Raw genomic sequence first — 17,500 nt, 5'->3', positions numbered from 1 at the left:
TGTACCATGTGTATACATGTTGGGCTTCCATGGTCTTGAATGTATTTGTACAGTATGCTGAATAGCATCATAAGGAGTCCTAAAATATTAGACTCGTCAATCTTATATTTATTGATTGTAATTTTTTTCATACAATATACACTCACTGATCTATTTTTTGGTTTTCTGTGGAGAACGTGAATGGGTGTGTTTTTCTTCTTTTTAATTTCTATTTTTGTGTTTTGAGTAAGTCTTAGCAAAAACTTGATCACAGCCTCCCACAGAATCCATTCCTGAAATAGGGAAAGAGCAATAAAATATCGCCAATGGCGTTGTAGCACAACTGTACAGTTTTTAAAAATGTTTATCCATATGCTAGTCCATGCTAACAATAGGTGTTCATTTGCTGAATGACTATCCAGTTGCCTATCCAATCGTGTTGCTATCTTTGCGATATACGTGATCATTTGGCTGTTGCTATGGGCATGGTCATGTTGTTAGATATATTTGCAATAATTTTTGCTCACTTGTGTATGAATTCCTGATATTACGTTCGCAAATATTTCATCATTTGCCTGTTGCTATGGGTGTGGTCTTGTTGCTAGGCACATTTGCATACATTTTGTGATTGTTTTATTCGTTTGTCTTTCAATTCCTGTTATTTTCACAATATATGTGATCATTTGACTGTTGCTATGGGTGTGGTCTTGTTGCTAGGCAAATTTAGACATTTTTTGAATGTTTATTCATTTGTCTTTCTATTCCTGTTCTAATCTTTGCAATATACGTGATTATTTGGCTGTTGCTATGGGCATGGTCTTGTTGCTAGGTAAATTTACATACATTTTTTGAATGTTTATTCAATTGTCTAAGAATCCCTGGTGTTATCTTTGTGAAATACACAACCGTTTTATGGGCATGGTCATGGTTGCTAGGGATATTTGCATACATTTTTTGAATGTTCACTCACTTGCCTACCAGATGATGTTGTTATTTAACCAAAATATACTGCCATTTGGTTGTTGCTAAGGGCGTGGTCATGGTTGCTAGGGCCAATTTTGTCAACATGTTTGAAGAAAATGTGCAGAATAACACTTTCAGAAACATCTCACCAAGTTTCAGACTCAATGACCAAGTACTTTTTGAGATATACAATGTAAGTTTTTGACTAAAAATGAACATTTTTACACCTAATTTGCATGTCACTCATGGAATCATTGTATGCTTAATATTTCTTCGTCCATACATCCCTAGATGCATTCCCATTAAATTTCAGCCCAATCTGCTCAGTAAAATTATAGATTTTTGACCAAAAAGACACATTTTTAGCCCTAATTTGCATATCACTGATGGGACCATCATATCATGAACACTTCTTAGTAAAAACACCCTGAAGAATGTTTCACCCAAATTTCAGCCCAATCTGCCCAGTAGTTTTTGAGTTTAAGTTTTTTGACCAAAAATTACATTTTTTGACCCAAATCACACACCTGTGATGCGATCATTTTGATTTGAACAATTTCCCAACTAGACACCCAAGGTAATGGACCCATCAAATATCATGGCAATCGGTTCAGCAGTTTTTGACTTTAAGTTGTTTACACACACACATCCACACAGACAGACAGACCTCAGTTCAGTTGTGCTAATGACAGCAGATAACCTAAAATGCTGTAACGACTGATAAAATCCTCTATTTCTTGAGTGAAAAAAAAAACACTTCAGGCTCTCCAATGGTCACTGCACTGCAGTGTACTGATGGCATCTCTGATTTGAAGGGAAATCTTGATAACATATTAAAATTTGTACACCAGTTAATCAACTGTATAGCCCTGTCCCCATATGAATCAATTTTGAATCGAATCAAATTGTATCAATTCAGTTTAACTGGTTTGAAATCAGTTTATATCCCAAAATGAAATGTTAGAAAAGGATTTGAATCTATTCAGTTTGGTTACTGTCCCGACACGTCAAATTTGATCCTGTATACTTGATTCAATGTTGTTGTCATAATACATTGTTGATCATTGTTATGACAACACACAATTCAACATGGAGTATTTCGTGGGAAATAACCTCATTGTCAAAAGTTATCCATCAATCGAGGGCTGCCAGAGCTTGACAGTTATTTCTTGCTTGATGAAGGGCTTTGGATAGACAATCATGACCATGTTGACTGCTATACTGTGGGTGAAGCAATGCCACGATCGATTTGGGCCAAGCGATGTAATATTGACCGTAATTTTATCTAGATATGATTGAACTTTACAATGATCACGCTGACAAATATATACGGACTTTGATAGATACCTGACATCCCCCTTCGCCGCCTCTACCTCAGTTCAGTTGTGCTAAAAAGCTGATGATGCACAAGAAACGTAATTCTTTTGTCTTAGTTCGTAATAGGAAATGGGAACATGAACGATCTCTCTCATTGCAATGTTTGCTATTTCATACCATTTACATCACCATCAATAAATACAAACTCAACTTGCAATAAAATTCATTCAAATTTTGAAACATTTTATAATCTCTGCAAAACATGCTTTCAACGGGAAATTGTATTTACCTGAGACCTCATGCTTTTAGAATGTCCACGTTGTTTCTGGTTTATTTGCCCATTTCCACATATCAGCACTCATATAATTTTAAACAGGAGCTGCACAATGAAGGTGATGAGCATTGACGACTTTCATATGTTTGAAGTATCATGTGAAAAAATATACAAATCTCTCCAGAATAACTAAAATCACTGCTGAATAATTAATTTTGACAATCGATCTTTTTATTTTCACATCAATAAACAGATTTAATCAACAATTTAATTGACTAGTTGTGAATGACGAAATAAAAGTTTGTAATGAACCATGCTATCTTCAAGACTTGAAAGTTGACCTCCAATGTGTGACACCACATCAGTAATTTTCTGGATTTTCATTCCTATACATTCCATCATTTAGGGCCTACCCCAATGTGACATGCAGCGTGGCCTAGCTTTGAACCTTCACGTTGGTGGATTTTGACAACGTCCTTTCCACTTAAATTCTACTAAAATCAATTAGGGTGACGACCATATAAAATGTGGCCAGAATGATCGAACAATTGGCTCTTCATTAACAAAAGTCACATGACCTGTCATACACAGCGTTGTTGATCTCTCTGACATGTCCAAAGAGCAAACCTGTCTTGACTTTGGCATCAAATGATCCTCAAAACTACAGTGGATGTTATAAACCTGAGCAATTGGTACATGTACATTGTAAGTAATTTTAGTACTGTAACAAGTAGAAAGTTGTGCCCGGGCCATGACCTTCAACTTAATCAATGTGAGTTCATCAAATACTTCACGATCATTTCTGGTTGTGACAACTACCGCCAAATGGGAAAGAAGTCTATCGATCGCAGAAAATTTGCAATCGGCAAAAAGACTTCTTTTTAAGGTGTTGATGAATCCATAATACAATAAAATTTTTGTATATCATTCAAGTGGATTTTTTTCGTCATTCATTTACTGTGAAACACTCCATGCTCAGGTGATCTGATTTAAATCATTGCTGGATATAACACTACAAACAAGTCATTGAGAATGACATAGTCCCCGCTATGATCGGGTTTTAAGGAACTGGCAGTTTATGTTGTCATTTTCTTGATATCACTACTCTGATCACGCAACAACAATTGTGAACCGAAATCAAACAGACTTAGATATGTTGTGTCTGCTCGTTGGACATGGAACATGCCTAACCATGTTGTGTCTCCTTGTTGGACATGGGACATGCCTACTGTTCAAGATGACGTGATGGAATAAACCATTCAACAATAGGATGGGTCGGGTACAGGTGGGGGGGGGGGGGGGGAGACCTCTTCAAGCATGTCTGAGTTATGGCTTTGGACATGAAAACTGCGCCAACAAAATTGCTGCCAGGCAGCCATATCGGATTGTATCACGATGAAAATGAATATGCACATGTATGTCATAGAACACTGTGCTAATACCAACTTTGAATGAGATCTGTTCAAGCATGTCTGAGTTATGGCTTTGGACATGGAAATTTCGCAAACAAAATGGCTGCTAGGCAGCCATATTGGATCGTATCACGACAACAATGAATATGCACATGTATGTCATAGAACACTGTCCTAATACCAACTTTGAATGAGATCTGTTCAAGCATGTCTGAGTTGTGGCTTTGGACATGGAAAATTTGAAAACAAAATGGCTGCTAGGCAGCCATATTGGATCGTATCAGGACAACAATGAATATGCACATATATGCCATAGAACACTGTCCTAATACCAACTTTGAATGAGATCTGTTCAAGCATGTCTTGAGTTATGGCTTTGGACATGGAAAATTCGCAAACAAAATGGCTGCTAGGCGACCATATTGGATAGTATCATGAAACAAATTGACGTGCATATGTATGCCATTGTATGTTGCCCCATTACCAAATTTGAATAAAATCGGTCCAGGCATCTCCAAGAAACGGCTCTGGATGGACGGACAGACAGACGGACGGACGTATGGACGGACGAATGAACGGAACCCAATCCATAAGTCCCCGTCCCGGACTTCATTCAGCGGGGGCTAATGAAAGACTTCCACTGCTGGTGAACAAGTGTGAATGGCTTTGAGAATACTAAAACATAATATCAAACTTTAACATGCTTTAATACACACAAGGAAAACATCAAAGTTACAACGTGAAATATTTATTTTATGATGTCAGGGTACAATATTGGTACGTGGTGGGTTTGTTTTGCAAAAGTAGTTATAATCTTAGATCAATAGTAGTATATACGTGTTTGGGGGTGACTTTAAATTTGTGTTCAAGAGTACATGAATATGATACTTTGTACACTTCATTTCGTACTCATTCCTGAGACTGCTCTCAAAAATTGGGGTTTTTACCCCACAGTTACTATGGTTACCATCCAAAATTAGGACTTCATCGCCACTCTGTTACCTGGACTAGCCTCACAAACTTGGATTTTCTAAAATGAGGGTTATGCCTACAGGACAAAATGAAAATTTGTTCACATTCCCCCCTCTCTTTCTCCCTCTGTCATCAGTGTTGCAGCCAGCCTTTTGAAAGAGTTGGACATAGTGTCTCGAGCCTTTCATTTTTCTTGGTCATCATAAATTTTTGGGGACATTATAAAAAAAGTGCTAATGGCATTGTAGCACGACTGTACAGTTTTTAAAAATATGTACCCACATGCTGATCCATACTTAGCCTAGATATTTGCTGAATGATTATGCAGTTGCCTATCCAACCCTGTTGTTATCTATGCAAAAAACGTGATCATTTCGCTGTTGCTATAGGTGTGGTCATGTTGCTAAACATATTTGCATACAATTTTAGTGTGGGTCATCTATGACCCATCACTTCCAAAATTGTGGGTCAGGTCCAAAACACGTGTGTCAAATGACCCCAAAAAAACCTCTGGCTGCAACACTGTACAGTCATTTTCAAAATTTCAAGTTACAAATGTTGAAAAGGCACATGTGCCTATGTCACCACCATGTTACTCTGTCTGTTACTGTGGGTTCCCCATCACTGCACATATAATAATGGTAAATGTAGATGGTATAACAAAGTTTTAATATGATTTTGCCATCATGAACTTGATCCCAACAAATACAACACATCATCAGTATAGTCACTATCATACGTATCTATGTACATATTAGGTTTATGCATCACTAAAAATCACAACATAAGTGAGACATGTCTGAAGACTAAATCCCCCACTATATAATATATTCTGCCAACAGTTTGTCATCAATGTCTGGGCTGTCGTTCTTTCAAAGGAATCTTTACAATCAAGAAATTAATAGCCATCTTATATTTGACTAAAAAATGGCAAAAGGCAAGCTAGGAAAATATTGTACGAGACAAAGTGGCTAAAAGTGCAAGTAAATGACACAGATCAATAACAGAGTAGTGGTTGCAATAGGACATGGTTTGTCAAGAGCCATTAGTTGCTTACAACTGAACAAATAACGCTCTAACACAAATGTAGGCTGGCATTGACAGTAGTCACTAACAATACACCAACACAACTTAAATGAATGTCATTTAGTAACTGAAGCTTGTAGACAATTGTATGTATTATTTTATCTGATTTGTGAATCATTACAGCTGTTTTGTACATTGACTATTAAACCTAACAACAAATCATTTTATTTTGAAGCCTTCAACATCTGTTGACATTTTGAAATTCATCGCATTCTTGTATTTTGTTTTAATTTGTTCACTTTAACCTAAGTATTAAATATGTTGCATGCACATTTCCACATAATTATATAAATTCATAACTTTTGACTGTTTTATCTTGTAGTTTGAAACAAGCATAATAATCATCACAATCTAGAAATGTATTCTTTCTGCATGTTTTCACTATTTTATACAATAACAAGCCTTCAATCAAAGACACACTCCCCAACTTGTATGTTTTATGGCAAAATCCAAGGTTGCACTAATGTGAAACATTAAATCTTACCAATGAATCTGTATATTCAGAGGACTTTTTAACATAGTTATTAACAGTCCGACGGACCAGACAAGGTAAAATTTGTGTGGTCCGCCCGAAAAAATCACTAGTCGCAGACCCAGGACCAGTGGATTTGTTCACCCCTGGTAACTTATTGTGCAAATCTGAATGGTGTTTCAAGATACAAAACTTCATAATTTATTGACCAATTTGCTATTTGACCTTGAATCAAAGACAAAGGTCAAAATATGAAAAGAAAGCTGACCTTTGGGGAATAGACATTTAAATGGAGTCTTTTTCGTAAAAAGAAAAATTTTGGTCATTTCATCTTGAAAATGTTTGTCATGGTCAAAGGTCAATGTCTCATTAGAAAGCTCATCAGTGATAATGTGAGGATAGATTGAATGATTTGGCTTCACACAACCCTCATTAACATATTGAAAACTTGAATTGAGTCAAATTTTTCCCAATTTTCCAACATTTATTTGCTTCGTTGTAGACCGTTCAAAGTAATCTGGTTGCTTGTATTAAAAGGTACATATATCGAACTAAATATTGATGGTTTTTTGTCCAGTTTTGATTTTTACATTTCAAGAAACCAAACGAATTTGAGAGCCATGAAAATTCCCTTCAGCGTGACATGCCTCATGAAATTCTTGAACTGAGTGTTACACAAGGATGTCATCGTAAACGAGCTGTATAGAATCAAAATATAGACCTGTATCATGCTTACCATGAAGTGTGTAAACTTTCCAGTGCATATTAGCAATGTTATGAAGGCTTGAATTTTTTGCATTGGAGACGCCATATTCAGTGGAAAATATGGCGGGAGGACACAGCGTGTACTATACTGAGGCGATGTGACGCATGAGTGAGGCGATCAGCGAACAAGCTTTGCTGTACTGAGATTAGCAAAAATGACTTTGAACAACCCTTTTCGTCAACTAACCTTTACCTAGTAGTTCAAAAATCACAAATGTAGGACCAAAGTATATGCATAATTCATGAAATTTTAGTTGTGTTTAATCATTTTCACCCGATCGCATGCATCGTGTCATGCTTGCTAGTACTATGCAATCCACTCGTGTATAGACACTCAAACTCACGTTGTTGTGCGGTGTTCATCGACAGTGACATTTTCGTTTAGTACACTTGAAATTTGTCTTTTTCAACTGTGAAAACAAGTTTTTTTCTATTTATTTTCAGATTCGATGCAAGACTACAACGCACTATACTACACTGCGATTTGTGTAGCTTCCCTATACATGTAATAATAGATTCTATTTTCCAACTGGAAGTCGTGAATTTCTTAAGTTGAATAAAATCTGTTCTGTGTGGACTTTTATGTGTATTTGTCTTTTCAAGTCATGACATAGCGATGTGGATGTCGATTTAGCTATATTTTCCCGTCTTCATGTGTTTATCCTTCTCACTTTCATCGGTCAGAAATTACACAATTATATTCTTACATTATGGTAAAAACTTACAAGGTATATACAATTCTAACCATTCCAGCTTGAATGTATCTCCAACTAGTTTACTAGCGGATGACATTGGCCTTACTTGTATTTTTTTTTCATCATTCCATTGTATTTAAACTTTGTACTTGACATTTCGCAATATTTATAATTCTCAACAGAACACCTCAACATGCCTTACCTCGCTCGTACTCAAAGCAGTCCCGGTATACGGTATGATCACTGACATGACCAGAGATAACCTTTTCGGATTTACATGTAAAACGGGGAAAGATACGCAAAACATAATGCAAAGTCTGAAGCCAAATTAAAGTTGTAATTATTTTTACTTGCCAAATATTTGCATTTCGGAAATGGCAAGACATGTTCATGTCGTTTACATGTAAACTGTCGGCCAATAAACAAAGTTTGGTCGATTTACAGAACAGTGTACAATACAGAGAGTCTCGGAGACTGCTCATGCACAACTTCAACCACATGCCTTGCCTACACGAGTTTTCTTCATTCTGGTTCACTATCACTCCAAATTGCATGACAATATCGAATGAAACACAAGTTACATGTTATCTGAAAACATCAAACCTTTATAGTGGGACTAAAGTGTCATTTTAGTGAGTACCAAGAACTCCTGCATTGCTGCTTGCTGTGGTAAATTGCCCGGTCAAACGAGGTCAGCTTCAACTTCCGGGTCAAATCAGTCGCTTTCTACCGAAAATTCTTGAACAAACCGTTACACAACAATCCTACTAAATTTTCTTGCCATGGTTATTTAAAACACATAAAAATCCATCTTTTTGTGAAATTTGTAAACTTTCCGGTCTGTATTAAGGAAACTATGAGCGAAAAACCGGGTTGAAATTTCAGGGCCTCAAATATGCGTCCCGAATTCGTCGGAAAATCGGTATTCCTAAATGTAATTCCTAAATTTATTTTGCTGGCATGAAAGAAGAGATGTCAGTTGAGGTTTAGGCGTTCACAATATCTAAAATGGTGGACTCTAGTGAAAGTTACAGCGTGTTGAAAATACCCAAAAATAAGGCCCGTGAGCAGCCATTCAAAGTATAACGGTCGCGATCTGAGGGATAGACTGTATGCAAATGAGGGTGTTGCGGACTGGCTGGTAAAAGAAAGTGGCATGCATATGTCTCACATAGTATGTTACCTTTATGCCAGGTTTGGTTGAAATCGTTTGGTGCATACCAAAGATATGAGGGTGTAAACTTTGCATAAAGCCACACACCATCAATATTAGCTACACGTACAACCTTCAACACTGTAGACATTCCTAAAATTACAATTTTTAATTGTCTTTAATTTGTTGCTATAACTTGAGATTACTGGCAATCACAGCTAAAACTGACAGTAACGTCTGGTGTGCTAAAAATCTCTAGTGTCTACCTGTACATTGTCACTACATAGCCAGTAACTCTATTTATAGGTTTTATTTAATCTGGTCCATACCTGTATTTGAGGAAACATTTCTACAAATACATCTCTAATCAGTTGGTTCTTTTCAAGATGACAACCAGATAACCATATGGTTCGCTTTTGTGAATTGCGGTATATGTCGTACTCAAATTTTATGAATTGTGATATATGTCATACTCAAATTTTGTGAATTGCGATATATATCGTACTCAAATTTTATGAATTGCGATATATGTCGTACTCAAATTTTATGAATTGCGATGTCGTAGTTAAATTTTGTGAATTGCGATGTCATACTCAAATTTTATGAATTGCGATATATGTCGTACCTAAATTTTATGAGTTGCGATATATGTCGTACTCAAATTTTATGAATTGCGATATATATCGTACTCAAATTTTATGAATTGCGATATATGTCGTACTCAAATTTTATGAATTGCGATATATGTCGTACTCAAATTTTATGAATTGCGATATATGTCATACTCAAATTTTATGAATTGCGATGTCGTAGTTAAATTTTGTGAATTGCGATATATGTCGTACTCAAATTTTGTGAATTGCGATATATGTCGTTCTCAAATTTTATGAATTGCGATATATGTCGTACTCAAATTTTATGAATTGCGATATGTCGTAGTTAAATTTTGTGAATTGCAATATATGTCGTACTCAAATTTTGTGAATTGCGATATATGTCGTACTCAAATTTTATGAATTGCGATATATGTCGTAGTTAAATTTTGTGAATTGTGTTGTATGTTGTATTAAATGTGCCTACATGTATATGTACTGTATCACATGTACTGTATCACACAGCCTGTATGTACTGTATCACATAGCATATATGTACTGTATCACATAGCATACATTACCGACAGAAAGTATTGTCACACCATGTCGACATCGTAATATACATGGGTAAACATGTTCACTGATGTATAAACACAGAATGAATGCATTTTGAATAAAGTTTGACACCTTTAAAGTTTAACCCAATGTATATCATTTTTCTTTTGACAAAATTATATCATTCGATACTATTTGAACATCATTTCAAATGCAGGTAACGTTCCATTGTTAAGATATATGACGTTCCTCTCATTTGTATATAATTTGCATACATTATCGCCTGATATTGCTCATTTAAATACTTGATTGACAGGCTTATTTCAGCGATATTTTCAAAAACTGGCACCTAAAATTTACATGTAAAGTATTTATTTACATTGGATAACCTCAGTAGGTGTCAGCCAGCTGATTATTGTTTATATTAGTGACAGAAAGATGCCGAGAGGAAAAGAATTAACTGACTTTCAAAAGTGACAAATTCTAACATTACATGAAGAAGGATATAGCAACAGAGAAGTTGCCAGAAGACTAGATATTTGGGAACAACCAATTAGGTACAACCTCGAAAGGTTCCAAACTAGTCGACCACGTAAAGATTGTCGTGCCTATAATAAACGATGCTGTGATTAGCTCTGGAAATTACACTATGGGGTTCAATTCGGACACGTCTTCCATAGCCCTTACTGAAACCCTGTACCGTATATTTCCAGGGCCAGGGCTAAGTCGAGAATTAGAATGTGAACGAATAAACTCAAAGTTTCTTGTCACAAATGTTTGATTTTATTACAATTATTTGGCAAATTACAATATTAAAAATACATTGCTAATTGGTATTTAATTTTCATTACGTTTGTGGTCGTCTCATTTTACAAACTGTACAAAGGTACAAAACAACGCACACACAAGTTTGATGCACAGACAACACTTGTACTTTGACTTGAAAGTTGAAAACCGCCTACGTTACCCTCAAATATTTATGGCCTTATGAGGTCAATAGTGAGTGTGGCCTCCTCTGTTTCTTATCACTTCCTGTAGTTGAGTTGGCATCGTGCGAACATATTTCTCAAAGGTTTCCCTCGAGATATTGTCCAATTTATTCTCTAACACCCCGAAAAGTTCTGAAAGTCGAGTGACCCCACGTTTATCTACTTCTTTCGAGACCTCCGCCCATAGGTTCTCAATGGGGTTCAAGTCCGGTGATTGTGCTGGCCACGGTAAGACTGTGAACGGTGGATGTTCAGTTTGATTTGCTAAATTTGCTGTATGTTTAGGGTCATTATTGTGCATAAAAATAAAGTTAAGTCCAATGGATGCGTGAGCAGACAGAATCATGCAATTCTGTACAATATTCAAATACAAAATGGCATTCATTATTCCATGAACTTGAAACAGCATCCCAGTACCAAGGGTGGAAAAACACCCCCAAACCATTACATTTCCTCCGCCGTGTTTCCAGGATGGAACGATACAATTTTCACTGTAGGCTTCCCCGGGTCGTCTGTGTACAAATCTCCTGCCGTCGTTGTTGTTGTTGTTGTACAGGCAAAATTTTGATTCGTCAGACCATAAAACTTGGGACCAATCTTTGAATGTAAAATGTGAGTAGTTATGGGCAAATCTTAGCTGTGCCTCTTTATGTCGAGGCCTGAGTAGTGGCTTACGTTTAGCGACGTAACCGTGCAGATTTGCCGAAGCTAGCCTATTTTTCATGGTTGACACACTCAGTAATCTTTGATTATTCTCTTGAAAAAGAGCTCTAATTTCTGGTGCATTTCTCATACGGTTTTCCAGACTGTATCTAACTAGTAATCTATCTTCTCTCTCTGTGGTGACGCGAGGATGACCACTACACGGCTTGCTCACCATAGTTCCGCTTGTTTGGAACTTTTCGAGGTTGTACCTAATTGTTCGTTCCGAAATATCTAGTCTTCTGGCAACTTCTGGCAATATATTAACATAGCATATATGTACTGTATCACATAGCATATGCATTTTCTCACACCAAGAATCCCATTTTTCGACCCAAAATGCACATCTCTGTTACAATCATTTTCATTCGAACAATTTCCCATCTACATGCCCCCAAATGTCCCCATCAAATACCAAGGCAATCAGTCTGGGGACTTTTTACTTTTACACACACACACACACACACACACACACACATTCATTCATTCATTCATTCATTCATTCACGGCTATAGTACATTGTACTACTGAACCTCAGCTCAGTTGTGCTAAGAAATTACATGAGCACCAAAATAATGCTTGTGTAAACTACTTCAATAATACTTGTAAATATGATTTAAAAGAAATTGGCAATATGCAAACACTGCAATGTGTCTGTGAGAGGCAGGAATATAATATAACTATGGTACATGTAGGTTAATATCAACAGAATATAATAGAACTATGGTAGGTCAATATCAACAGAATATAATATACTATGGTAGGTCAATATCAACAGAATATAATAGAACTATGGTAGGTCAATATCAACAGAATATAATAGAACTATGGTAGGTCAATATCAACAGAATATAATATAATATGGTAGGTTAATATCAACAGAATATAACATACTATGGTAGGTCAATATCAACAGAATATAATAGAACTATGGTAGGTCAATATCAACAGAATATAATAGAACTATGGTAGGTCAATATCAACAGAATATAATAGAACTATGGTAGGTCAATATCAACAGAATATAATATAATATGGTAGGTCAATATCAACAGAATATAATAGAACTATGGTAGGTCAATATCAACAGAATATAATAGAACTATGGTAGGTCAATATCAACAGAATATAATATACTATGGTAGGTCAATATCAACAGAATATAATAGAACTATGGTAGGTCAATATCAACAGAATATAATAGAACTATGGTAGGTCAATATCAACAGAATATAATATAATATGGTAGGTCAATATCAACAGAATATAATATAATATGGTAGGTTAATATCAACAGAATGTAATAGAACTATGGTAGGTCAATATCAACAGAATATAATATAATATGGTAGGTCAATATCAACAGAATATAATAGAACTATGGTAGGTCAATATCAACAGAATATAATAGAACTATGGTAGGTCAATATCAACAGAATATAATATAATATGATATGGTAGGTCAATATCAACAGAATATAATAGAACTATGGTAGGTCAATATCAACAGAATATAATAGAACTATGGTAGGTCAATATCAACAGAATATAATATAATATGGTAGGTCAATATCAACAGAATATAATATAATATGGTAGGTCAATATCAACAGAATATAATAGAACTATGGTAGGTCAATATCAACAGAATATAATAGAACTATGGTAGGTCAATATCAACAGAATATAATATAATATGGTAGGTCAATATCAACAGAATATAATATAATATGGTAGGTCAATATCAACAGAATATAATAGAACTATGGTAGGTCAATATCAACAGAATATAATATAATATGGTAGGTCAATATCAACAGAATATAATAGAACTATGGTAGGTCAATATCAACAGAATATAATAGAACTATGGTAGGTTAATATCAACAGAATGTAATAGAACTATGGTAGGTCAATATCAACAGAATATAATAGAACTATGGTAGGTCAATATCAACAGAATATAATAGAACTATGGTAGGTCAATATCAACAGAATATAATAGAACTATGGTAGGTTAATATCAACAGAATATAATATAATATGATATGATAGGTCAATATCAACAGAATATAATAGAACTATGGTAGGTCAATATCAACAGAATATAATAGAACTATGGTAGGTCAATATCAACAGAATATAATAGAACTATGGTAGGTCAATATCAACAGAATATAATATACTATGGTAGGTTAATATCAACAGAATATAATAGAACTATGGTAGGTCAATATCAACAGAATATAATATGATATGATAGGTCAATATCAACAGAATATAATAGAACTATGGTAGGTCAATATCAACAGAATATAATATAATATGGTAGGTCAATATCAACAGAATATAATATAATATAATATGATAGATCAATATCAACAGAATATAATATAAGTACAATGTACCATGTATGGTAGACATATTACACATACATCAGTTGATAAAGTAGACCTCAAACAAACAAACAGACAGCTATATCACTACTGTTGACAAACACAATACAATGCAATATTCAGTGAGTTGTTACTTCACCATTGACATGTATCAAGTCTTCTTAGGACACATGCACTGGTACAGTTGAAGTATTCATTCATTTCCCAAATAGACACATGGCTAGTCTTTCATTTATAAAGCAATCTATCCTCCATTTCATGAATTTGTGCAACAATTAGACAGTAATATATGCCATTGTTCATTTGACTAGTGGTACACAAGATGAAAGTATGGGGCTAACTAATGTCATAAAAACTATCAAACCGATTGCCTTACCTCAAGTTCAATTCATATGATAAATTCTCATCCAAGCACATGTCATGATCTCTATGAGGAAAACCAACACACTAGACACGATGAACACAGGCACAAAAGCTGACGGTCGTCAAACAATAGCAAAGAACACACACACACAATACATCCATATATGAAAACTAGTGTTTAACATAACAATAGATGGATCCTGGATAATGAATAAATAGATGAACTTAATGCTGACTCTTTGCTCTCTTATTATTTTACCCATCATACCCACTACAGCATACAGATGACATATTCCCCTATACTCAGTGTAACAGTACAGATGACATATTCCCCTATACTCAGTGTAACAGTACAGATCACATATTCCCCTATACTCAGTGTAACAGTACAGATCACATACTCCCCTATACTCAGTGTAACAGTACAGATCACATATTCCCCTATACTCAGTGTAACAGTACAGATCACATACTCCCCTATACTCAGTGTAACAGTACGGATGACATATTCCCCTATACTCAGTGTAACAGTACAGATGACATATTCCCCTATACTCAGTGTAACAGTACAGATGACATATTCCCCTATACTCAGTGTAACAGTACAGATGACATATTCCCCTATACTCAGTGTAACAGTACAGATGACATACTCCCTTATACTCAGTGTAACAGTACAGATGACATACTCCCTTATACTCAGTGTAACAGTACAGATGACATATTCCCCTATACTCAGTGTAACAGTACAGATGACATATTCCCCTATACTCAGTGTAACAGTACAGATGACATATTCCCCTATACTCAGTGTAACAGTACAGATGACATATTCCCCTATACTCAATGTAACAGTACAGATCACATACTCCCCTATACTCAGTGTAACAGTACAGATGACATATTCCCCTATACTCAGTGTAACAGTACGGATGACATACTCCCCTATACTCAGTGTAACAGTACAGATGACATATTCCCCTATACTCAGTGTAACAGTACAGATGACATACTCCCCTATACTCAGTGTAACAGTACAGATGACATACTCCCCTATACTCAGTGTAACAGTACAGATGACATACTCCCTTATACTCAGTGTAACAGTACAGATGACATATTCCCCTATACTCAGTGTAACAGTACAGCTGACATACTCCCTTATACTCAGTGTAACAGTACAGATGACATATTCCCCTGTACTCAGTGTAACAGTACAGATCACATACTCCCCTATACTCAGTGTAACAGTACAGATGACATATTCCCCTATACTCAGTGTAACAGTACAGATGACATATTCCCCTATACTCAGTGTAACAGTACAGATGACATACTCCCTTATACTCAGTGTAACAGTACAGATGACATACTCCCCTATACTCAGTGTAACAGTACAGATGACATACTCCCCTATACTCAGTGTAACAGTACAGATGACATATTCCCCTATACTCAGTGTAACAGTACAGATCACATATTCCCCTATACTCAGTGTAACAGTACAGATCACATACTCCCCTATACTCAGTGTAACAGTACAGATGACATATTCCCCTATACTCAGTGTAACAGTACAGATGACATATTCCCCTATACTCAGTGTAACAGTACAGATGACATATATTTACTCCCCTATACTCAGTGTAACAGTACAGATGACATATTCCCCTATACTCAGTGTAACAGTACAGATGACATATTCCCCTATACTCAGTGTAACAGTACAGATCACATACTCCCCTATACTCAGTGTAACAGTACAGATGACATATTTACTTCCCTATACTCAGTGTAACAGTACAGATGACATATTCCCCTATACTCAGTGTAACAGTACAGATGACATATTCCCCTATACTCAGTGTAACAGTACAGATGACATATTCCCCTATACTCAGTGTAACAGTACAGATGACATATTTACTCCCCTATACTCAGTGTAACAGTACAGATGACATATTCCCCTATACTCAGTGTAACAGTACAGATGACATATTCCCCTATACTCAGTGTAACAGTACAGATGACATATTTACTCCCCTATACTCAGTGTAACAGTACAGATGACATACTCCCCTATACTCAGTGTAACAGTACAGATGACATATTCCCCTGTACTCAGTGTAACAGTACAGATGACATACTCCCCTATACTCAGTGTAACAGTACAGATGACATATTTACTCCCCTATACTCAGTGTAACAGTACAGATGACATATTTACTCCCCTATACTCAGTGTAACAGTACAGATGACATACTCCCCTATACTCAGTGTAACAGTACAGATGACATACTCCCTTATACTCAGTGTAACAGTACAGATGACATATTCCCCTATACTCAGTGTAACAGTACAGATGACATATTCCCCTATACTCAGTGTAACAGTACAGATGACATATTCCCCTATACTCAGTGTAACAGTACAGATGACATATTCCCCTATACTCAGTGTAACAGTACAGATGACATACTCCCCTATACTCAGTGTAACAGTACAGATGACATATTCCCCTATACTCAGTGTAACAGTACAGATGACATACTCCCCTATACTCAGTGTAACAGTACAGATGACATACTCCCCTATACTCAGTGTAACAGTACAGATGACATACTCCCTTATACTCAGTGTAACAGTACAGATGACATATTCCCCTGTACTCAGTGTAACAGTACAGATGACATATTCCCCTATACTCAGTGTAACAGTACAGATGACATATTCCCCTATACTCAGTGTAACAGTACAGATGACATATTCCCCTATACTCAGTGTAACAGTACAGATAACTTTAATACTCTGCTC

The 17,500-nt window shown here is 35.8% G+C and overlaps 1 protein-coding gene across 6 annotated transcripts in view; it reads right to left on the bottom strand.

Moving 5' to 3' along the window:
* The window catches only part of LOC144446048 (protein phosphatase EYA1-like), a 441,648-nt gene that overhangs the window by 291,846 nt on the left and 132,302 nt on the right, over positions 1-17,500 (bottom strand). The window contains exon 1 of one of the 6 annotated variants that reach the window (XM_078135736.1): positions 14,700-14,822. The exons of the other annotated variants lie outside the window; for them this stretch is intronic. The gene's annotated coding sequence lies outside the window, so the exon portion shown is untranslated. Of the gene's footprint in view, positions 1-14,699; positions 14,823-17,500 lie in introns of those variants that run through there. 6 annotated transcript variants of the gene reach the window in all.

The sequence above is a fragment of the Glandiceps talaboti genome, chromosome 14 (assembly GCF_964340395.1).
Source record: "Glandiceps talaboti chromosome 14, keGlaTala1.1, whole genome shotgun sequence".
Taxonomy (NCBI): Eukaryota; Metazoa; Hemichordata; class Enteropneusta; family Spengelidae; genus Glandiceps; species Glandiceps talaboti.
The sequence above is the reverse complement of the archived record's forward strand: the minus strand, read 5'-3'. Positions and strand labels throughout refer to the sequence as shown.